The 25,950-nt window shown below is 40.3% G+C and overlaps 1 long non-coding RNA gene across 1 annotated transcript; it reads left to right on the forward strand.

The window, feature by feature from the left end:
• The first annotated feature begins 4,038 nt into the window (after positions 1–4,038).
• LOC121389990 lies at positions 4,039–25,950 on the forward strand. Its single transcript, XR_005960141.1, has 4 exons — positions 4,039–4,164; positions 4,869–4,959; positions 12,136–12,306; positions 25,394–25,950. It is a non-coding gene; the product is annotated as an uncharacterized LOC121389990 (long non-coding RNA).

The raw sequence follows: 25,950 nt of genomic DNA on the forward strand, positions 1-25,950 counted from the left end.
ATAAAAATGCAAGATTAACGTGCGTGCACACACGCACAAACGGCAGGCTGAACTTGTCCCTGCACGTTGAACTGGATTCAGCTGGGTTAAGTAATAATTAGCCAACCTTTGGACGACAAAACATGCAACAATACACTGTTTTTTTACGCTATACATTAAAACCGAAATACCAGTTTGCGAACCAGTCAAAATAATTTGCACACGCGCCTAATAATAATAATAATAATAATAATAATAAATGATGAGTTCCTGTTCCGACTGTTTATTATTTTATTTCAGCGTATTCGCGGTTATTTTCGTCATGAAATAATATATTTTTTATTATTTGCCATGTATATAGCCGGCCCTCAATTTGCCAAGTCTCTATACAGGGCGATCATTTATATAAAATCTAAAAATACATTATACGGTTGTCGTATATATAGCCTCATCACTACTAGTCTGTGTTTCCGTATTTTTCATATCTCATCACAAGAAGAGTTCCAAATTTTAAAAAAATAAGCGTATCATGGAATTCCCTCGATCGTAGTTCAATTAAAATATTTTGGATCATACAATAAATAGGTTTGGTATTCCAAATGAATGTAAGTTTCATTTATAATGCACATTTAGAGAAACAAGGCCCACTAAACCCGTGATTGAGCTCCTTTAACATGAACACCTGTTACATAAATTATAGTCAAAAGTATTGAAACATGGTAATTAATCATCGGCTATTGAATGTCAAATATCTGGTAATTTTTGACCGTCATAGAGAGTAAATCCGCTACATTTTTTTCTTTAGCAGCAAGGGGTATTTTATATGCACCATCCCACAGACATGATAGTACATACCACGGCCTTTGATATACCAGTCGTGGTGCACTGACTGGCAAGAGAAATAACCCAATGTACCCACCGACGGGGATCGATCTAGGACCGACCGCTCATCAAGCGATAGCTTTACCACTGGGCAACGTCCCACTTCAGACGTGTGCGCCCATGGCAGCTTGCTTTAACATTAATTGGATATAAGCACGGCAATAAGATGAAAGGAATGGATCCGATTACAGGTGATACCTGGGGGATGGCGTGTATCTGTGCTTGTTGACTCAATGCTCAGTCGGTTGAGAGTTTGCCTGAGGTGCCTGCGTCGCAGGATCGAATCAACTCGGTGGATCGATTCAACTGACTGGATTTGTTTTTATCGTTCCAACCAGTTAACCACAACTGGTCAAAGTCCGTGGCATGTGCTTTTCTGTCTGTGGGGAAAGTGCGCGTAAAAGATCACTTGCTGCTAATGGAAAAATGTAGTTGATTTCCTCTGATGACTACAGGTCATAATTACCAAAATGAACCGGCCTCGGTGACGTCGTGGTTAGGCCATCGGTCTACAGGCTGGTAGGTACTGGGTTCGGATCCCAGTCGATTCATAAATCAATGTTTTCTAGTTGTGTCGTTACACAAAACAAACTTTATTTTTTCATTGTATTCGTTGCTGAAAAGAGACATACTGGATACAGAAAACCGTGAACAAAATGACAACTGAAGATAAAGGTTTGCGTGGTGAGATTTTAAACATTAAAACTACATTGACGCACTTATGAAACAGTATACCCATGTATGTTGAGACTAAAAAACACAAACATAACAAAACGATAAAACCAAACAAAAGAACAAAAAGAAAACGTATTTTTAAAAAGAAGATATTATTTATTCATGACGTGTGTTTTCAACGCACTGTTGTATTCCGACGGTAAAAGGAAGGGGATGGGTCAGAACATTTCACTGTCACATGCATTAATCAACTCTATAGTGATTCACCAAGCCAATAGAGGTGTACCATATAATCTGCAAACTACAATGTCAGGTATGACTATTATGAATATGTAATTAGCATATACCATACCATATCTCTACACAAGAATAAGTTCCAAAAAAATATTGATAACAGAAGTAAGGGTATATAGCTATGACTCATTCCTAGCTGTTTTCAGAGCTGGCGTTCACCAACGAAGGGGCTGGATGTAGCCCAGTGGTACAGCGCTCGCTCGATGCGCGGTCGGTGTGGGGTCGATCACCGTCGGTAGGCCCATTGGGCTATTTCTCGTTCCAGCAAGTGCACCACGACTGGTATAGTCAAAGGCCGTGGTATGTACCACCCTGTCTGTGGGACGATGCATATAAAATATCCCTTGCTGCTAATCGAAAAGAGTAGCCCATGAAGTGGCGACAGCGGGTTTTCTCTCTCAATATATGTGGTCCTTAACCATATGTCTGACGCCATATAACCGTAAATAAAATGTGTTTTGTGCGTCGTTAAATAAAACATTTCTCTTTTTTTTCTTTTTTTTTACCAAGGTATTTCGTTCCAACTCTGTGTAGGAGGACTGCCATTTAACACTTGCCGGTATAGGCACTGGATATATTTCAACAGCTTTCATAAATAAAGCAAAAACTGTAAATAATTTACAGAAGTTTAACTCAAACTATTTTGAGAGTGAAATGAATTCAATGCATCCATTTATTATTTATCGGTCTGTCAGGGTTTTCTCAGACATCAGGCCGGGTCATCAGGTGGGGAAGGCTAGAGGAAACTTTATATAATGTTTTGGCAATCGTCGACAACCAAATGGTCGCAAGCTACTGTGTCTAAAATGCACGTTTTCCTAAATCTGATGCAAAAAACTTTAACTTGATTATTCCCGAGTCCAGTCATGACTTTAAACTTATACGTTGTTGACTAGTACCAACGCTACATGAAGAAACTCGACGCCCCTATGCAACAGTACAGGGTCGTTTCTGTCCTGCACTTTCGCATAGGGGCGTCGGGTTTCTTTGATTTATTAATCATCGGCTATTGGATATCAAACATTTGGTTATTTTACCATATAGTTTTAGAGAGAAAACCCGCTACATGTTTCCATTAGAGGCAAGGGATCAGGATAGCACATACCACGGCATTTGACATACCAGTCGTGGTGCACTGGTTGGAACGAGAAATAGCCAAATGGGCCCACCGACAGGGGTCAATCCTGGACTTTGTTAACTGTATGTCTGTTGATATCTGTGCCATCATTTTACTTTGATAGATTTGTGTTGTTTGACGTGAAATACCTGGCATTTTTTGTGAAGTTTTAACTGGTCTCTGTTAGTGTTACTGAGTGTGTGTTGGCGCGCGTGTTTGAAAGGGAGTCTCTGTGTGCCAATCCGAACTAGCCTGCGTAGACACAGGAACAAAAAGAAATGTTTTACTTGACGACGCATTCAACACATTTTATTTACGGTTATATGGCGTCGGACATATGGTTAAGGACTATACAGATACTGAGAGAGGAAACTCGCTGTCACCACTTCATGGGCTACTCTTATCGATTAGAAGCAAGGGATCTTTTATATGCACCATCCCACAGACAGGGTAGTACATACCACGGCCTTTGATATGTCAGTCGTGGTGCACTGGCTGGAACGAGAAATAGCCCAAGCGAGCGCGTTACCACTGGGCTGCGTCCCATCCACTGCGTAGACACAGGAATCTTCTCCAGTATCTGATGCATAATTTAGTGCACGGCCATACAGACAATTGAGACAATTGTTTTCAAAGCTTACTGGTTGCAGCGTTTGCCTTAGCGTATCAACCATTTGCCTCTCGCTAACAAATCAGAAACCGCCGTTAGTAAACAAACATCCAAATATGTTTTGCAGCTGTAAAACGTATATACATGTAGTTTTGATTATCATCTCATTGTTTCACCATACGTTCTGTGTTTAACCACATGTAGTGATTAACAGGACAAACATATTTAACATATGTCATGTTAAGGGAATAGGCAAAACTGCGTATGGACACACAAATAAAAGATGAAAACTGTGTTTTTTGTAGCGGCTTTCTTGGTCGATGTTTTCTTGCACGTTAATGGTTCTGTACGAACATGTACAAATCTGGATAACTTTAAATATTTACGAAGGGATAACGATATAACTGAATTAGGTATAGACGTTATAGAAGTCACTGGACTTGTGGAATGTGCGGCACGATGCAAGCTTCGTAACATGTGCAAATCGTTCAGCTTTAAGCATTCCAGTGGAAAATGTAAACTCTTTTCAATTACAATCGAACAAGCCGGGAATTCGGTTGTTAATAAAACTGGAACCGATATAAGCAATACAGAGGACTGGCCTTCAGTAAGTATTAATCAATAGTAACTGTAATTTAAGTGCATGTAATTTGTCTACAGCAATAACTGTAACATAGGTTTTCTCGAATTAAACGAAAATGCCCGAATCTGGAAAACAAATAATTTAATCATATTAGTATTACTACCAAACAGCTATATAGGGTTGAAAACGAATCACTACGCATTTTTACATGTATTACAACTACTTTTGAGTGTAGAATGATGGAAATATCTGTATAATTATACGTTTTGCTCCAGCACTTGGGGACATTTACCCGCCCCCTGCCTCGTACGCTTATGTGTATGCAGTATACTTTTAATATAACCAATATACAAAACTGTTTTCAGTAAGTATAAACATTTACAATAATAACTAATATAAACGATATAAAAAAAACTGGCGTTCATTAAGTGCCTTACAGTTACCATTGCAATGTAATTAATACAGAAGACAAACTTCAACAAGTATTAAAATCTACGACAATAACTGTAATATAAGTAACATAGACGACTGACCGTCAACAAATATCAAAATCTGCAATAATACGTGTAATATGTAGTAAATATCAATATATCTAATGGTAACAACCAATAAGCGGGACTAACACAAAATATCGTCTACAGTTACGACTGCAATATAAGAAGTGACCCGATTGATACTAGAAACCTTGTGTATTTATTTATTTATTTATTTATTTATTTATTTATCAGAGAATAGCTGGTCCTTGTGAAAACAACACTTGTTCCAAGAATGAAGTTTGCGAACCGACTAGCAGGTACTCGAAGAAATGCGTCGTAGTGTGTAAGTACGGTGGCGGTTCTATGATTGTGCTAAAAGGGTGGAGTGGCGGTTCTATGATTGTGCGAAAAGGGTGGGGTGGCGGTTTTATGATTGTGCTAAAAGGAGGGGTGGCGGTTCTATGATTGTGCGAAAAGGGTGGGGTAGCGGTTCTATGATTGTGCGAAAGGTTCTATGATTGTGCTAAAAGGGTGGGGTGGCGGTTCTATGATTGTGCGAAAAGGGTGGGGTGGCGGTTCTATGATTATGCGAAAAGGGTGGGGTGGCGGTTCTATGATTGTGCGAATGGGGTGGGGTGGCGGTTCTATGATTGTGTGAAAGGGGTAGGGTGGCAGGTTCTATGATTGTGCGAAAGGTGTAGGGTGGCAGGTTCTATGATTGTGCGAAAAGGGTGGGGTGGCGGTTCTATGATTATGCGAAAAGGGTGGGGTGGCGGTTCTATGATTGTGCTAAAAGGGTGGGGTGGCGGTTCTATGATTGTGCGAAAAGGGTGGGGTAGCGGTTCTATGATTGTGCGAAAGGTTCTATGATTGTGCTAAAAAGGTGGGGTGGCGGTTCTATGATTGTGCGAAAAGGGTGGGGTGGCGGTTCTATGATTATGCGAAAAGGGTGGGGTGGCGGTTCTATGATTGTGCGAATGGGGTGGGGTGGCGGTTCTAGGATTGTGTGAAAGGGGTAGGGTGGCAGGTTCTATGATTGTGCAAAAGGTGTAGGGTGGTAGGTTCTATGATTGTGCGAAAATGGTGGGGTGGCGGTTCTATGATTATGCGAAAAGGGTGGGGTGGCGGTTCTATGATTGTGCTAAAAGGGTGGGGTGGCGGTTCTATAATTGTGCGAAAAGGGTGGGGTGGCGGTTCTATGATTGTGCGAAAGGGGTGGGGTGGCGGTTCTATGATTGTGTGAAAGGGGTAGGGTGGCAGGTTCTATGATTGTGCGAAAAGGGTGGGGTGGCGGTCCTATGATTGTGCGAAAAGGGTGGGGTGGCGGTTCTATGGTTGTGCGAAAGGGGTGGGGTGGCGGTTCTATGGTTGTGCGAAAGGGGTGTGTGTTTGCGATGTGTTCTAACAGGAATACCAACATTAAACTTGAATTAGAAACATCCGAGACAATGTTGATGCGGTGCAGTCCTCTTCTCCTCAAATCCTTCCCTGGCTTACTGCCATGTGAAATATCTCTCACCTGTTGGTCCATTTCAGCGTTTTGTGTATATCTGTAAGCTGGTCACCTCGTGTTATCACCTCGTATGAGAATGCGTTAAACTCACCCTGTGGGCATTTGTAATACGCTGCCCAACAATAGTAAATAGTCAGTGTCTCATACTGACTATCAATGTAACGGGCGCCCATTACTTTAGGGGGATAGGATGATTGTTTCCCGAATTAAACGAACCTGCCTGAATCGAAATAATAACATAAATTATATTCATATCAACGTTACTGCCAAACAATTAAATAGGGTTGCAAACGAATAGCTATGCATTTTAACATGTATTACAACTAATAGTGTGGGTCGAATGATGGAAATATATGGTGAAAAGGTTTGAGGCCAGCTAATTTTGCTTGAATATGTCTATCGTCTTTTGCCCGAATTTGAAGATTTCCTCCAGCCCTGAGGGTAAGCATTTTTCACCTCCCCTTGTCCCTGCCTCGTATGCTTATGTATATTATTGGGGGTTTTATTTACTTTTATTATTATTTATTTATTTATTTATTTTAAAGCGCAGTTGAATTTTGATAACATGTCAACCTGTTCACCCATCTGTCATGTGAAATCGTCAGACAACAGTTTCAGATGGATATCTTAAAACTCTTGCACATTGATGTTTCCATCGTTTTAGATGAAGTGGCGGTCTTAACAGCTGTAGTTGCAATACTCATGACGGGCGTTACCAGTGGGACAGGGTATGCTCACCTTTCGCGAACACCTGATATCATCACTATTATGACAGTGATTTGTGAATGCATATACAGCTATATTTATTCCAATGAGCTTTGTCCTGTACCAGTTGTGATTTAGTAAACTGGTCAGCGAAATGCAGTCGTATTTGTGGCGGTGCCAGCGGGATCTTCTCTGGAGGGGGGAGGGGGCGAGACGTAGCCTAGCTGTAAAGCGTTCGCTTGATGTGCGGTCGGTTTGGGATCGATCCCCGTCAATGGGCCCATGGGATTATTTCTCGCTCCAGTCAGTGCACCACGACTGGTACATCAAAGGCCGTGGTATGTGCTATCCGGTCTATGGGGTGGTGCATATAAAAGATTCCTGGATGCTAATCGAAACGAGTAGCCCAAGAAATGGCGACAGCAGGTTTTCTCTCTCAATATATGTGTGTCCGACGCCATAAAACCGTAAATAAAATGTGTTGAGTGCGTCGTTAAATAAACCATTTCCTTCCTTCCCTCTCGGGAGAAGCCGTCGTCGTACTAACGAGGCACTAGATAGAAATTGATGGAATCAAACACTATTATGTCAAATTCCCATTCATCTCTGCATCGCGGATGGCGGTTTTGTCGTTCAGATTTATTAACAAGAATTAATAAAAGTAAAACCGGAGACCATATTTTCGACGTTGTCTTAACTTTATTGTAAAATTGTTGACTGTTGTAGTGACGTCATAGCCATCAAAACGCAGAACCTCCCTGTTCGCCGTCATCTATTTTCATGTTTTGCAATTCACCTCTCCAGTTCATTGCGTGTGTCAAGTTTCATTGCGTTTGATTCAGCACTGTCAGGGAAACATCAGTTTCAAGCAGTTTTTAAAATATTTTATAAATTCAAGATGGTTAACTTGTCATTGGACACACAAGTTGCTCGTTTATTTCTTGTAGATCTTCAGTTGGGGTTGTTTTGTTGTTGTTGGGTTTTTTTGTTGTTGTTGTTGTTTTTGGGTTGTTTTTTTTTTTTTTGGGGGGGGGGGTTGTTGGGGGTTTTGTGTTGCTTTTGTTTGGGTTTTTTTTTTTTTGGGGGGGGGGGGGAATTGTCCGGACAAAAGGAGGAATACTAATAATAATAATAATAATAATAATAATTGGAATAAAAACAACAGGGATCCGCCGTTCATACGGCTTGGCACTGACTGCAACGAGAAATAGCCCACCGATGGGGGTCAATCCTAGACAGACAGCGCCTCGGGCAAGCGTTTTACCACTGCACTGAAACGATAAATAGCCCACCGATGGGGGTCAATCCTAGACAGACAGCACCTCAGGGAAGCGTTTTACCACTGCACTGAAACGAGAAATAGCCCACCAATAGGGCTCGATCCTAGACAGACAGCGCATCAGGCAAGCGTTTTACCACTGCACTGAAACGAGAAATAGCCCACCAATAGGGCTCGATCCTAGACAGACAGCGTTTTACCACTGCACTGCAACGAGAAATAGCCCACCAATAGGGCTCGATTCTAGACAGACAGCGTTTTACCACTGCACTGAAACGAGAAATAGCCCACCAATAGGGCTCGATCCTAGACAGACAGCGCATCAGGCAAGCGTTTTATTACTGCACAGAAACGAGAAATAGCCCACCAATAGGGCTCGATCCTAGACTAGACAGCGCATCAGGCAAGCGGTTTACCACTGCACTGAAACGAGAAATAGCCCACCAATAGGGCTCGATCCTAGACAGACAGCGCATCAGGTTAGCGTTTTACCACTGCACTTAAACTAGAAATAGCCCACCAATAGGGCTCCATCCTAGACAGACAGCGTTTTACCACTGCACTGAAATGAGAAATAGCCCACCAATAGGGCTCGATCCTAGACAGACAGCGTTTTACCACTGCACTGAAACGATAAATAGCCCATCGATAGGGGCCAATCCTAGACACAGCACATCAGGTAAGCGTTTTACCACACTGCACTGAAACGAGAAATAGCCCACCAATAGGGCTCGATCCTAGACAGACAGCGCATCGGGCAAACGTTTTACCATTGGGCTACGTCTACCGCCAACCACCCAAAAGTAATGTGTTCATATTTGGTACCAACAGTCAAGAAAACCTGTTGCAGTATGAGAATTCGTGCTGTGTTGTCATTAGACAACAGGTTTTGATTGAAATGTTTAAGAAAAAGAAAACCTCCATTTTAAATGCTATTTATTTAGTTAGTGTTAAATTTTACTTAACACATTAAAAAAACACGGCAAATAAGATAATGTAGCATATCTATGATAAAATGATCAATATAAGAAAGTGTAAAATAATAATTTATTCACAAAATGGATGCAAGAAAAATAATGTCGTCATGTGGGATTAAACTACAATACACCCCGTCGATGGTAAAATATTCGACACTGGGACTCGGGAAGCCTCGTGGCAGGTTGAAATTGAGACAGAAAAAGTACTTCAAAGATGGCGCATAATATAATTTGTAATCCAAATATATGATATTGACGATACCGAAACACACTATCTTGGAGAGTGGCGCCTAATTACGCCAAGTTTGTTGGATGACGTTGACGTACATCGTCCGATGATGTCCTACATGTGCTGAGTGGGTGAAAGGTCTGGGCTTAGGGCTGGCCACGGACGTATGGTGATGTTCTGTTGCTGCAGGTATGCAGTCACCAGTAGACTCCGTATGAGCCGGGCGTTGTCGTCGTAAAAAGAAATGCCATCCAGCCAGACGTGCGAAGAGCACAACGATCGGTGCAATGATGTTGTCACGGTAGTACTGTCCAGTGACCCTCCCATGAGCAATATGCAGCTGGGTTCTGGCAGGCATGGTGATGCCACCCCATACCATAACAGACCCTACTCCAAATCAGTCATTTCTGGTTTGTCGATATCGGGGCCCACATTCGGCTAATGACTGATTGCGACACATTAAGTCTACGGTCCACAATTCGCCGGGTGGTGTTAACTTGGAGCATGCCTACAGCCTTGAGACGTTCCTGACGTTGGAGACGTCGCATTGTTTAAAAGCTACACAATGTTGTAAAGAATGTGACAGCAAGGTTATGATTTAGTGTTGCAGTAACAAACAAGAAATAATATTGCCACAGTGTGCACAACGTACGCACAAACTAAGTCTTCAATTTTATATTGCACCCTTCGCACATGCAACATCACGTCATGTTATTTGTGATCAAGACAATCGGTTCGGTGGGTTTTTTTTATACTCTTTGAGTGGGAACATTAATGCAAATCGTGCACTTATGTTGAGTTTTATATCTCTATTCATTCTATAATTATTGATATTTGAAATGGAATATCCCATACTTATTTTTAACAGTATATTTAAAGAGATTTTTGTTTCGTTGGTAACTGACGCATTGTGGATATGTTAGATAGCAACCGGTGCATTGTTTGCATGTTATGACAACTTGTGCTTTGTGAGTATAATATATTTAGCAAAATCATAATACATGTTGATGAGTAAATGTTGATTTAGAAAACGTCATGGCTGAAACTTGATAGATTTGTTTGGTTATACATATATATATATATATATATATATATATATATATATATATATATATATATATATATATATATATATATATATATACATACACATACACATACACATACACATACACATACACATATATATATATATATATATATATATATATATATATATATATCATATCTTACATTTTCAGTGCAATCAAAGTATGTGATATTTTTTAGATCACATACTTTAAGAATTTGATAACTTTGCAAATTAGATGTAAATTAGTCGAGGTCTCGGCAGCAGGTTTATTGACATGTAAGCAAACGTACTTGGGTGACTCTCCATGATTGACGTATGCATTCATAGTCATCAAATAAAAACATTTCAATGGCAATTTGACACTGAAAGCTGTCCAGTGTTCAGAAAACAAAAAACGTTAGGTATAACCCAAAAACGTCATTCGAGTTTGACGTCATTTCCATTCAAAAATACACCGCGCCACATATTCTTACGCCATTTGAATATCTAGTAATGGCGGACTGGAATTAAAGTTGCGTGTACAGTTTACAAAAACACGTTGTATTAAGCTTGAGCTTATATGATAAAGAGATTATGACCCTCGTGTATTTCGGTATCGTCAATAACATATATTAGGAATATATGATATTGACGATACCGAAAAACACTCTGGTAATAACCTCTATATAGAGATATAGAGATATATATAGAGATATATATAGAGATAGATAGATAGAGATAGATACAGATAGATATATATAGACAGAGAGACATAGAGACAGATAGAGAGACAAAGAGACAGATAGAGAGACAGATAGAGATACAGATAGACAGATAGAGATACAGATAGATAGAGATACAGATAGACAGATAGAGATACAGATAGACAGATAGAGATACAGATATATAGATATATATATATCTATAGAGATAGAGATATATAGACAGAGAGAGATATATATAGACAGAGAGAGATATAGATATATAGACAGAGAGACAGAGATATATAGACAGAGAGACAGAGATATATAGACAGAGATATATAGACAGAGAGACAGAGAGAGACAGAGAGAGAGACAGACAGACAGACAGAGAGAGAGAGAGAGAGAGAGAGAGAGAGAGAGAGAGAGAGAGAGAGAGAGAGATAGATAGATAGATAGATAGATAGAGAGATAGATAGATAGAGAGACAGATAGATAGAGAGACAGATAGATAGAGAGAGAGACAGACAGACAGACAGACAGAGAGACAGACAGACATACAGACAGACAGACAGACAAGATAGATAGATTAGATAGATTAGATTAGATAGATTAGATAGATTAGATAGATATATATAAAATAAGCAATCATTTCGCATGACAAGGTGTACAAATCATATTAATTACATATGTCCATGTATCCGTGATAGAATTCTCGGTGCGCCGTTTCTTCAACATTTTGCAATATGCACGTATGCCAAACGACTGTTTGTTTTGTTTTTGTTAATTTTGTGTTTGTTTTGTTTGTTTTTGGTTTGCTCTGGATTTGTTTGTAGGGGTTGTAGTTCATGAATGTAACGGAAATTTAAGTATATATATATATATATATATATATATATATATATATATATATATATATATATATATATATATATATATATATATATACATTCGTATATGCTGTGAATAACTTTGGAGCTTGAATCACGTTGTTCATATAATAACCGAACGTTAATAAATCAATGTGCATGTGTTAAAAAAAACCCACTTAATTTTTATTTCAGTCTGTCCCTCCCCTCTACCTGTTGAACACGGCAAGCCCGATTTCACCACAACCTACGAGACGACCAAAGTAGGAAGTCGTCTGTCCTACACGTGTGATGTTAACTTCCACCCAGTTGGTAACAGAACCTGTCTCCCAGACGGAACATGGTCTGAGTTCAGATGTGAACCTGGTTAGTTTGCGTTAATTGTCATGTTGCTTCTTGACTTAAAGAGACACACCCTAGTTTTTTAAACACTAAGGCATATTTTTTACTATTAGAGCTGTTTTTGATAACTGAAATTATACTTTACAGTAGTAGGGGGGCCTGTATGGTGCCATGACCTACTTTCCCGTGATCACGTGACCTTGGTAGGAGACAATGGCCTTTGTGTAGGAAACAATGGCCTTTGTAGAGGTGGGGTGCAGGTGTCTGACCTAGGTAGGAAACAATGGCTTTTGTGTAGGAAACAATGGTCTTTGTATAGGTGGGTGCAGGTGTCTGACCTTGGTAGGAAACAATGGCTTTTGTGTAGGAGACAATGACACAATGGTCTTTGTGTAGCAAACAATGACACAATGGCTTTTTTGTGTAGGAAACAATGGCCTTTGTATAGGGGGTTGCAGGTGTCTGGTCTCGGTAGGAAACAATGGCTTTTGTGTAGGAGACAATGGCACAATGGCCTTTGTGTAGGAAACAATGGTCTTTGTGTAGGAGACAATGACCTGGGTACAGGTGTGCGATCATGGTGTATTCAATTCAATGTATTGCATATTACCAAACAAACTGGTGTCAGCAAACAAATAAAAGCAAACAAACAACAACAATTAATAATAACAATATGTACAGGCCAGGTGTAAGTCTGACATTGGTTTTGGCTTCATTGTATAACGTCTACTGTGTTGTTGTATTTTTGTATTCACAGTGGACATAGACGTGAATGTTTTGTCACAGTGTTTTATTCTAGACACCCAAAATAATAGCCGTTAAAAGATTTCTCGTGGGGAAGGACTGTAACTGTTTGCTGACTGTTTGGTTTAAAGTGAGGCTTTCATGTCGCCAGACAAAATGCGTGTGTGATGATTTTCATTCATTTGTATTTCTTTAGCACATTGTCGACGTTTTCTTTGTTGCCGTCATTCAGCCATTCATTCAGCCATTCATTCATTCGCTTTATAATAGAGGAGTACGTTATCAGACCTCTTCATCAGCCCTCATACAAAGGCATTTTATTACGCCTCTCCGAGTGTTTATGAAACCAGGTGAACTGCAAAAGACATACCGACGCGTGCCCGTCTTAAGTAGCAGAATAAATTTGTTATGGTATGCACACTGACCGTCAAAGTTTGTTTGTGTTTAGCGACATCACTAGAGGACATTGATTTATGAATCATGGGTTATTGGATGAAAAACATAAATTTGACAGTTTTAGAGAGGAAACCCGCTACATTTTTTCCATGAGTAGCAAGTGATCTTTTATATACACAATCTCATACCCCTTATGGGGCCAGTATTTCATAATTAAACACAAACTTTTGTGTGTGTGTGTGCGCGTGTGCTGGTGTTGACTGAATTAGGTCAAACGCGAAGGTGGTAACTAGTGTGTGTGTGTGTGTGTGTGTGTGTGTGTGTGTGTGTGTGTGTGTGTGTGTGTGTGTGTGTGTGAAACACTCCCAGCCCATTGCTATGGAGAAAGAACGCGTGACTGCAACACAGCTTTTTTTAGTTATGTCCTGAGTCCATGAGTGTGTCTCTGGACGTGTCCCTATGGTAGTGACACTGGTAAAGGGTAATATGTTGGTAACGATGTTTTTTGGGAGCTCGCACGATGAGATTTGTGCCTGGGAGGAGGGGCACTGGTCATACGTATCACACACATTCAAACATTCGTGTACCATATCTTTATGCGTCATAAGGTATATATGTAAAATAGTTTTGGAAAACTCGTCATTTGAGGTAGAACCTTCAGAGGAGCAACATGTCAGACCAGTACAAGTTATATGTACCCGACGTGGATAAGTGGACCCGTTTCTATAAACTGCAGGCAGAAGGTAAACTTCAACCTCATTTTCCAGTGCAACGTGGTGGAAAAAGTCAGATGATGTACAGTGTAGATCGATGTCTAGAACTGTATGACCCTACATGGAAAAAAGAAAAAGAGGAACAGAACAAGCCTCGGACACCCAAAGTCGTCATGGTGTCCCCAACACAACAGGTGGTAGAGCAAGCCAAGGCCGATCTGAAACGGAAACAACAACAACAACAACAAAGTGGTACGGGCTGGAAAGCCCCGAAACTGCAGAAGCATTTCTAAATAAACTATAAAAGGAACTATATGGGTCAGATATGGTCATTTCATTTAGAGTCGTCATGCAGAGCACATGTTCAGAATGTGGTTTCACATTCTCTCGGAGAGACGCCATGTTAAGACATTTTCAACAAAAACATGCTAAAGGTCTACCACCACAGCAGCCACCACCACCACCACCACAGCAGCCACCACCACCACCACCACAGCAGCCACCACCACCACATCAGCCACCACCACCACAGCAGCCGCCACCACCACCACCACCACAGCAGCAGCATCCCCTAAGATTGCTACATCCCTTCACCATGATCGTGTCGGGACCCACGTCGTGTGGAAAGACATTTTTGTTGTACAAACTGCTAAGGGATGGTAAAATCCAGCCGCCTCCTCAGCGCATCATCTGGCTCTACAAACGATGGCAACCTCTCTATGATACGATCAAAATGGTTGCTCGAGTGAAATTTGTTCAAGGCATACCCGAGAATTTGGAAAAGGATCATTATTTGGATCCCAGAGTCAGAAATCTCATCGTGTTGGACGACCTGATGTCTACAGCTGGAAAAGATTCTCGTATCACCGACCTGTTCACAGAAGGAAGTCATCACAGAAACCTCTCGGTGATTGCCATCAACCAGAACCTCTATAACAGCAAAGACCCGACACAGAGAAGAAACTGTCATTACCTGGCACTGTTCAACAACCCCATCGACAAGCAGCAAGTCCTAATCTTGGCACGGCAGATGTATCCGGAAAATACTGGTCATTTCATGCAACGGTTTGAGGAAGCTACCCACAGGCCCTACGGACATCTCTTGGTGGACTTGAAACCGACCACGCCCGAACATTGGCGCCTTCGACCTAATGGTTTAGAGACGGGGCCGTCCGAATGGTATAAAAGCATGAGCGTAACGGCGAATGTCGTCGGAGAAAGAGCTCTACGTGCAAAGCATGCAAAGAAACGCATTCAAGAGAAAACTACCAGGCATACGAAAGTGACGACGACGAAGAAGAAGATGAGGTAGAGCCCTATCTGAAAAAGGTCAAGAGGATGCAGTCTTGCGATACGTGCGGTCTGGTCTTTAAAGACGGGAGTGACTTGCAGCGACACATGAAAACGTGCGAGGAGGGAAATGAAGAGCCGTCGTCCGATCTGGAAAACGAAGGCGTACGTCTGATGATCGAGCGTGAATTCGACATCAATCGTGACTATTTCGACAGCAAGAGGAAACGCAACGAAGAAAAAAACATGTCCCAAGATGCCATCGAAAGAAACATGAAGACACTGCAATGGAAGTTATTTAAAGACACGTACTCTCGCTTTCTGACGTATATGCATTACTTTGACAAAGGCCCCAACACGAGAAAAATTCTACAGTTTGTGAATCCAGACAGAGATCTCAGACCTCAGATTCGTTCTAAATTAAATCAGTATCGTTCATGGATTGGCGAATATTTGGACGAACAAGACGACGACGATACCGACGATGAGGAGGACGACGAAGATGAAGATAAATGAACACTCATATTATTCACGTGTCACCCTTAAGGCCTCTCGATGTAACCCAATGTGTGTCCATTGCATGTGTAGTTGTCTATAGTGATTGTAATTTAGAAATAAAAAATGAAAAACCAAACCATTGCGTTGTTTTGTGTTTTTTACTCTATAACTAGATTTGTGATTGGATATTTCTACCCCGCTACTTTATAGTAGCAAGAGTTGTGTGTACAGGACAGCACATACCACTGCCTTTGATATACCAGACATAATGCACTGGTTGGCTATAGACTATTTGGCCATCGATGGGGATCGATGCTAGATCGATCACTGTATTTACCCATTTGGTAATTAAAAAGCCCTGTACGAAGGCTAGTACTCTAGAGAAATTTTCTGTTTAAAAATGCAGCTATTTCCCTTTGGTTAACACGTACTATTTGTTAAACACATGGCGGCGCGCGTGTCGCCGACTTACACTAATGGATTAATCACGTGTGACATCTCTCTCTCCCTCCCTCTCTCTCTCTCTCTCTCTCTCTCTCTCCCCCTCCCCCTCCCTTTCTCTCTCCCTCTCTCCCTCCACCTCCCTCCCTCTCCCTCCCTCCCTCTCCCTCTCTCCATCTCCCTCTCTCTCTCTCTCAACCATTGCGTTTGTTTTTTGTGTATTTTACTCTATAACTAGATTTGTGATTTAATATTTCTGCCGCTACTTTATAGTATCAAGAGTTGTGTGTACAGGACAGCACATACCACTGCCTTTGATATACCAGACATAATACACTGGTTGTCTATAAAGGTTTGTACTCTTGGGAAATACTCGTGTTTAAAATGTAGTTAAAAGAGCATAGGTTAGGTTGGAGCGTTGAGTTGCAGTCACGCGTTCTTTCTTCATAGGAATGGGCTGTAGTGTTTCACACACACACACACACACACACACACACACATACACACATACACACACACACACACGCACGCACGCACACGCACATGCACAAAACGTTTGTGTTTAATTATGAAATACTGGCCCCATAAGGGGTATGAGATTGTGTATATAAAAGATCACTTGCTACTCATGGAAAAAATGTAGCGGGTTTCCTCTCAAAAACTGTCAAAATTATGTTTTTCATCCAATAACCCATGATTCATAAATCAATGTCCTCTAGTGATGTCGCTAAACACAAACAAACTTTGACGGTCAGTGTGCATACCATAACAAATTTATTCTCCTACTTAAGACGGGCACGCGTCGGTATGTCTTTTGCAGTTCACCTGATTTCATAAACACTCGGAGAGGCGTAATAAAATGCCTTTGTATGAGGGCTGATGAAGAGGTCTGATAAAGTACTCCTCTATTATAAAGCGAATGAATGAATGGCTGAATGAATGGCTGAATGACGGCAACAAAGAAAACGTCGACAATGTGCTAAAGAAATACAAATGAATGAAAATCATCACACACGCATTTTGTCTGGCGACATGAAAGCCTCACTTTAAACCAAACAGTCAGCAAACAGTTACAGTCCTTCCCCACGAGAAATCTTTTAACGGCTATTATTTTGGGTGTCTAGAATAAAACACTGACAAAACATTCACGTCTATGTCCACTGTGAATACAAAAATACAACAACACAGTAGACGTTATACAATGAAGCCAAAACCAATGTCAGACTTACACCTGGCCTGTACATATTGTTATTATTAATTGTTGTTGTTTCTTTGCTTTTATTTGTTTGCTGACACCAGTTTGTTTGGTAATATGCAATACATTGAATTGAATACACCATGATCGCACACCTGTACCCAGGTCATTGTCTCCTACACAAAGACCATTGTTTCCTACACAAAGGCCATTGTGCCATTGTCTCCTACACAAAAGCCATTGTTTCCTACCGAGACCAGACACCTGCACCCCCCTATACAAAGGCCATTGTTTCCTACATAAAAAAAAAGCCATTGTGTCATTGTTTGCTACACAAAGACCATTGTGTCATTGTCTCCTACACAAAAGCCATTGTTTCCTACCAAGGTCAGACACCTGCACCCACCTATACAAAGGCCATTGTTTCCTACACAAAAGCCATTGTTTCCTACCTTAGGTCAGACACCTGCACCCCACCTCTACAAAGGCCAATGTTTCCTACCAAGGTCACGTGATCACGGGAAAGTAGGTCATGGCACCATACAGGCCCCCCTACTACTCTTTACATAGGTTTATTGTTTATTGTTTAGATTATCCATTTCCGTACATGCGAAGTGTTTTCGGTTATCCTGGTGTTTTTAATATCACAAAATGCATTTCTCATATTTTTAAAAACACACGTGCGTCTGAGAAGTAAGAGTTATGGAGTCGAGTTTTGGTCTATTTTTAGAGGGTATTTGACTATTTCAAAGTCACAGACTCATGTTTCATTCAGTTGTAAACTTTTTTTTTTAAATGGGTTACAGGTTTGTAGGTTAACTAAAGTTAGTGTTAATTTTCACGGGTTAAAACTAGGGTATGTCCCTTTAATTACAATGGGCCGAATTTATAAAGCCCGTATTAGACGTTATGGCCCGGGAAGCAGATACGCTTGTATAAAGGTTCCTAAAATGAATTCTAAGTAGTGGGACAACTCGATAATTACCAATTACGAATATCCACTTCTCGGCACTACTTAATTACCCCAGTACGTGTTTCTCGGTGTGTGCAGTCAAAAGGTAACGACGAGATGATACTGCATCACAGTAAAAATATTAATACTACGAATGCATATTGCTGGTTACAGTGTGTGTATAAATAATAAATAAAATAATAATATAACATAAATAATATATAATGAAATAATTAGTCCATGAGCTGAGACTCCAAATTTGACCAGTTGTTACCAACCGAGAGGCACCAAACGAGAGGCACCAAACGTAACTATTTTTTTTTTTTTTTTTTTTTTTTTTTTTTTAATAGATGTATGTATCTGGATCTCAAAATAATTTTAATCATACAAACTGAAATACACTTGTTAGCATTCACCAGGAATTCATTCCCAGGTTGTTAAGTCACTACAACATCATTTTAATCCAAGACGGCCGCCACTGTTGTAGCTAGAACAAGACGCAAGACAGGTAACCGCGTATTACGAGTACATTTATATAAAAAGTAGTTTCGGAGTGAAACACGTGGCCGGTTACGGCAGTTGACTGCTGATTGCAGGTAGCCGCTAGGACAGGTTTACTTATGTGTGTGTGTAGCAGCATCATAATGGGTTCAAATAGACGACAGACGACAGCGAGGTGGAATGTTACTCAGGTTTATTCATATTTTCTCATTCTTTATTTCTTTACAGCTCTGAAAATATTACAAATAATTTCATCCATTAATTATTATGACCAACATCACTGTAAATACACCAATAATAAAATATAATGTTAATCATCCAATGGTATGATATAATACACATACAAATTACTTCATATACATGCCAAAACATACATTACACAATATTAAATCATTATAATCCTAATATTACATATAATAGTCAACAATAACCTCGTAACAAACGTCAAATATAAAATCATAATATACAAAATATCTACCCACATAATATACTAAAACGCAAAAGAAACGCAGGTTCTCATTAAATTGGATATAAAATATTAAAAAAACAAAACGAAATGAAGATTTCAACATTTATTTTGGAGCTACACCAATTCGGCACACATTGGTGTTGGAAATTTTTGATTGAATTCCTTTTTGGCTATTGTTTCATGTCATAAAGTAGGGTGGGGGTCCATGTTAAAAATGTGAAAGAGACGACCTGTAGCATTGTCAAAGTCAGTATCGCGTGTGACCACCCTGGGCATTCAAACAGGCAGTGCAACGTCTCCTCATTGAGTTGACAAGCCGTTGAAAGAATGCCTGAGGGAGTGAGTTCCATTCATGGACCAATGCTGCCTCCAGCGCCTGCATATTCTGAGGTTGTCCGCGAGCCTGAAGGCGACGTCCGATTTCATCTCAGACGTGTTCGATAGGCGCCATGTCCGGTGATAAGGCTGGCCACGGCAACGTTGGGGTGTTGTGCTGAGCCAGCAACGCCTGTGTTGCCCTGGCAGTGTGCGGCCTGGCATTGTCTTGCTGCAGCAAGCGCACACGTGGGTGAGCGGCAAAGAAGGGAACGACGTGATTGTTGATAACGTCATTTTGGTACACGGCGGCATTAACGCGTTGTCTGAACACATGAAGTTGTGTTCTGTGGTTGAATGATGAACCCCACCCCACACCATCACACTACCCCCGCCCCATCGGTCGGCCTGCAGAACGCAGCAGTCGGAGTAACGTTCATGTCGACGTCGCCATACTCGGATTCGGCCATCAGCGTTGGAAACATTGTAACGGCTCTCATCAGTAAACAGAACTTGTTGCCACTGGCCACGTCGCCATCTTTGATGTTGTTGCGCCCACTGTTGACGTTGTTGGCGGTGCCGAGGGGGTCAATATTGGTCCCACATAAGGATGGCGGTTACGGAGTCCTGCTGCCCTCAGACGGCGTCGGACGGTATCGGCGGACACTGGACCACGTGGACCACGCACCTGGTGAGCGGTGTTAGCTGCTGGCAGCATCCGATTCCTAAGGTGGGTCACCCGGATGTACCGGTCTAGGGCTGCGGTTGTCACCCTCGGGCGGCCGGTGCGTGGTCGATCGTTCACAGATCCAGTGATTTGGTGACGTTGAGAAAGGCGTGCGATTGTCGAAACATGACATCCCAATTGTCTGGCTACAGCAGTACGGGTCTGTCCGGCTTGCAACATCCCGATGGCCATCCCTCGCTGGAGTTGCGTCAGTCGCGGCATTTTTAAAATGTGATTCTGTTGTCTGTCACTACTCAAATTGAATTTATGCGATTAAATCCAGGTGTGTAGGCTTTATAAGCATTTCAATGAGTGTGTTTGCACTGGATTCATGATACGGATGATCCAGCACGTGCAAACAACGTGTTTTGAGAATTCGTGACGTCACACAGGTAATGAAATTGACACGCAGGTGGGACTGCGGTGTGGGTGTGTGCCATGTCCTTTAACACAGTTGAGGTTCAATTCCACCAAAGATACTGCTTTACAAAGTGCAATTCTTTCGCATTTTCAGGACCTGCGTTTCTTTTGCGTTTTAGTATATGAACTATTGTACCTTCATAATCTACACATAAACCATTTCTTAATTATAGCAGATACAATTTATTCATAAACATACCAAGTATGTGGACCAAGCTGTCCCAGTAACGAAGTAATCCGTCACGTCATCACGTGCACAAACAACGAATCTGAATTAGAAATAAATCATCGTACAACTATGCAATTATAACTATTAATAATCAGGTATAAACTGACCACAGTTTCAAATACATGTAATAAATATAATATTCTTCAATACATGTCTACATGAGCATATAGACATTCCAACCCGTCTAATATAGTCACACTCCCTTACCTAAGCGTATGTATTAGTATAAACTTTAATTTAAAGACATCTGTAAAGACCTCTACAATATTCTACAAGTACTTCATAAATCACATTAAAGTTAAATGCAAACTTACAAGAACCGAATATTTCCCCTCTTCCAGCAGCGAATCCAACCGAGCATTATATCGTAGTCAAACGTCCTACAAACCAGAGTTTATATAGCCAAGAGAACAATAGAAGGCGCAACGCACGTGCCTACAGTTGCACATGCAAGAAATGCACATCTGTATCTCAATACCCGAGTAATCGATAATAATATCTAGACTTACTACATGTCAAAATAATTATTATAGATGACAATACCTAGACTTACTACATGTCAAAACAATTAAAACTATATACAAACACTATCACATGTGTTTGTCTGTATGTATATATGTTTATCCATCTATCTATATAGCTATATATTATTAGTTACGTGGGGTTTTGACAGGGCGTACGGGAATGTACGCCCATCCACAATCTGTATTTCCTGAGGCGCAGTCCCGTACGCCCTGTCAAAAACCCGGGTTATGAATTTATTGCCTTTTAGATATGTTTTTATAAGTAAACAAACATTACACTAACACTCAAACAAAATTAAACAAAATGCACACACATTTTCAGTTTAAGTTTAATAACATAGCATATCATCAAATTCCTCAAAATATATTGATTTTTTTTGTGTTAACAAATAACTCTGCAAGGTATTACTGGGTTGTTTTTGTGTTGTTGTTTGTTGGGGGGGGGGGTTTGGGGGGGGAGGCGGTTTGTTGTTGTTGTTTGTTTGTTTGTTTTGTTTGGGTTTTTTTTGTTTTTTGTGTTTTTTTGTTTGTTGGTTTTACCCTGGAATTATTTCGAAGCCTGTTTCGCAAAGGGAGACAGCTCATAGCGCCTTATTATCTTGCGTATTTTAAACGTTTATGATTATGTTGCAATCGTATTGTGTTGTGTTGTACTAACTTGTAGAACCTGTAAAACAGCATGTCAAATTATTACTTAAAATATGTTCGTGATAATTAGTACAAGTTCTAACACGGTAACTGATTACGCAATGCTATATTCTAGCGTTAGCTTTTAATACGCGAAGAAACTAAATCTAGCACATTTTTTGGCCAAACGTGCTCAAGAAATCTTCATATAAACGGTAAAAATAAAATGTACCGAATTGTGGTATTCCCATTCATAATGAATTCAAGACTTTTAACAAATTTAATTAGTGAGGCGTGTCGGAGAAATTTTCGTCGGTCTCATCCGCCGTTTGTATTTTCGTACAACCAGTTGAGCAAGTCACGTGACATTTCGTACACCCCGGCAAATTCTGTATTTTCCCGCACATGACACGGTGCACTTGTATGCATTGGCTATTGACCAATCAAAATGCATGAAATTTATCTAAACGGTAATATATATATATATATATATATATATATACACACATACACATACACATATATACACACACACACATTTATATATATATATATATATATATATATATATATATATATATATATATATATATATATATATGTATATGTATATATATATATATATATATATATATATATATATATAGAGAGAGAGAGAGAGAGAGAGAGAGAGAGAGAGAGAGAGAGTACTCCCCAGTCTTGTGATCTCATAATTGATGAGCACGATTTTTATACTTTTATCAACGAGTGCTGATAAATTATGATATCACAAGACACGAGGGGATATTCGTTTTTATTATCCATTATCATGTCAGTAATGTGTGTTGAATGTCACTATAGTTGGCAGTGGTAGATCGACAGTGGTGTGACGTCACTAATGATCGGTTTAATGCTGAAACATAGACAGTGACGTAACAAAAGAACCGATATCTCCTATCACAGGAGCCTTTAATGGATTATATATATGCAGAGAGAGAGAGAGAGAGAGAGAGAGAGAGAGAGAGAGAGAGAGAGAGAGAGAGAGAGAGAGAGAGAGAGAGAGAGAGAGAGAGAGGGTATTACCAGAGTTTCGTCAATATCATATACATGTATTAGGAATCTTAATACAACGTGTTTTTGTAAACTGTACGCGCAACTTTAATGCCAGTCCGCCATTACTATTTATTCAAATGAAGTAAGAATTTGTGTCGCGGTATCTTTTTGAATGGAAATGACGTCAAACAGCTGTTTTAGGAACCAATTCACACATACCGGCGCTTGCGCTATACAACCATGTCCCAAAAAGTTAATGCACAATATCACATGGGCACAATCCAGCCACAAGGCTTACCACAGAAAAAAGACCAATTGTTTTTATTTTTCCTCAATTACTAGAAGTGAATATATGAAACACAATGGGCCAGTTTCTCGTGCCGGGTTTATCAGAGGGTTATGGAAACCCCAGGTTAACCTCAGGTTAACCCATGGGTTATTTAGATTGCACGTTTCACGTGCCCGGGTTTCAATAACATCAGGCTAACACCAGGTTACAATTGCACTGCGCGATAAACCTGCTATCGAGCTGGTTTTTCTCTTGGTTTTCTGCTTGAGATGGAACAATTTTGGCACGGTAATCGTTTTTTACGCCAATATCGGCGAGCCATGCGGCGTGAACGTATTTTCAGGGACCGTTTGGAACTATTAGACATGTATGATGATGTTGAATTTCTAAAACAGTATCGGTTAACGCGACCAACGGCTTTACATTTAATCAATCTCGTAAGTGGATATCTGGAAAGTGTATACGATGGCCATGCTTATTGTATTTTGCCTAGAAACAAGGTATTTGCATTGTTTAACTATTTTTGAATAGTTAATGTATAAATATTAATATTTGAGTTGTTATTGGAATTTATTACATCATAAAGTTTCAATTTGCATAGTTATCAGAAAATCCTGGATCCGCCCCCGATGGTTCCATTTTAACTGAAACATGGTATGAATATAAATACCGATGGACCAAAACTTTGCAAACAACTATATACATATGGGGAGTGGGACGTATCTCAGTGGTAAGCGCGTTCGCTCATGGTGCGGTGGGTCGTCGCGTTGATCCCATATGGTGGACACACTGAGCTATTTTTCGGTCCAGCCAGTGCTCCACAACTGGTGTATCAAAGGCCGTGGTATGTGCTATCCTGTCTGTGGAATGGTGCATATCTTGTATTAGGAAGGTTAGAAATGTCGCATTTTGGACGCCTGAACATTAAAAATAATTATGTGGGGGTGAGGGTCGGTGGGGGACATGTCCCCGAAATTCTTAAAAATGTCGGCCCTTTGGGGGACTAAAATGTTCACCACCACCCCGGGCAATTGCACTGACAGTGACCCCAACTTGCAAATGCACTCCGCGAACTCTTTAGATAACCCATGCAAAACCCGTGGTTTTCGTAACATGTCTATAACCCAAGCATGTGAAAAGCCGCCAGTCCACGGCTACAGGCTAAGGTGCTCGGCGTGTTACGTAGCCCCGGGTTAACCTAAGGTTATACGATAACCTGGTGTTACTTAGCACGAGCACGAGAAACTGGCCCAATATGTCACAATTAGGAACTATAGTGTTACCGTGATGAATGAACTCTCATCCGGAAGTGAACTGTGTAGTGAGACCTAAGGATATCCAAAATGACGTCATTCAGGTTTAACGTCATTTCCATTCAAAAAGACACCGTGTCACATAATCCTAAGTCATTTGAACATCGAATAATGGCGGACTGGAATTAAAGTTGCGTATATAGCTTACCAAAAAAAAAAAAAAAAAAAAAAAACACGTTGTGTTAGCTTAGGTGTTTCGGTATCGTCAATATCATATAATAAGAACAAAAATAATATGCTCCCCAGAGGCTTGCATAATATAATTTGTGTTCCTAATATATCATAATGACAATCCCGAAACACACGAGGGTAATAATATATATATTTGTGCGTGCGTGCGTGCGTGCGTGCGTGCGTGTGTGTGTGTGTTAACCACGACGTGCTTTAAATTGTGACTTATTATTTCGTATTTGGTGTTTTTGATTTCGCTCTTCAGGTTCGCCTTAAATCTCTTAGTATGACTAAGGAAATCGTATGGTCCCTTCAGAAACATGAGGCATACGCACAGGGCAATCGATGATGATGATGACGTCAGTGATGATGATGACGCCGATGATGTTGATTATGATAACGATGGGGATTATCACAGGACATTCTTGTTTGACAATTGCCTTTAAATTAGTTCTAGATATAACTGTGGTAATCTGTAATAATTGTTGTTGGTTTGAGGGGGTTTTATTTGCAGAATTAGCCAACAATCACCTTATTGTGTAACTAATGTTTTGTTTTATCCTTTGTTAGGTTATATTAAAGGGACATTCCCGAGTTTGCTGCATTGTAAGATGTTTCCGACTAATAAAATCTTTCTACGATTAAACTTACATATTAAATATATTTTCTTGTTTAGAATATCAGTGTCTGTATATTCAATGTGTTTCTGGTCGTCTTAATATTGGTAAGAAGACAAAACTGGATTGTGTTTTCAAATAATTTCGTACGTATGAAAAAAATATATTTTAGGAAATAAAATGATATTTAACCTAGTACTAATAT

The sequence above is a fragment of the Gigantopelta aegis genome, chromosome 1, assembly GCF_016097555.1.
Source record: "Gigantopelta aegis isolate Gae_Host chromosome 1, Gae_host_genome, whole genome shotgun sequence".
Classification (NCBI taxonomy): Eukaryota; Metazoa; Mollusca; class Gastropoda; order Neomphalida; family Peltospiridae; genus Gigantopelta; species Gigantopelta aegis.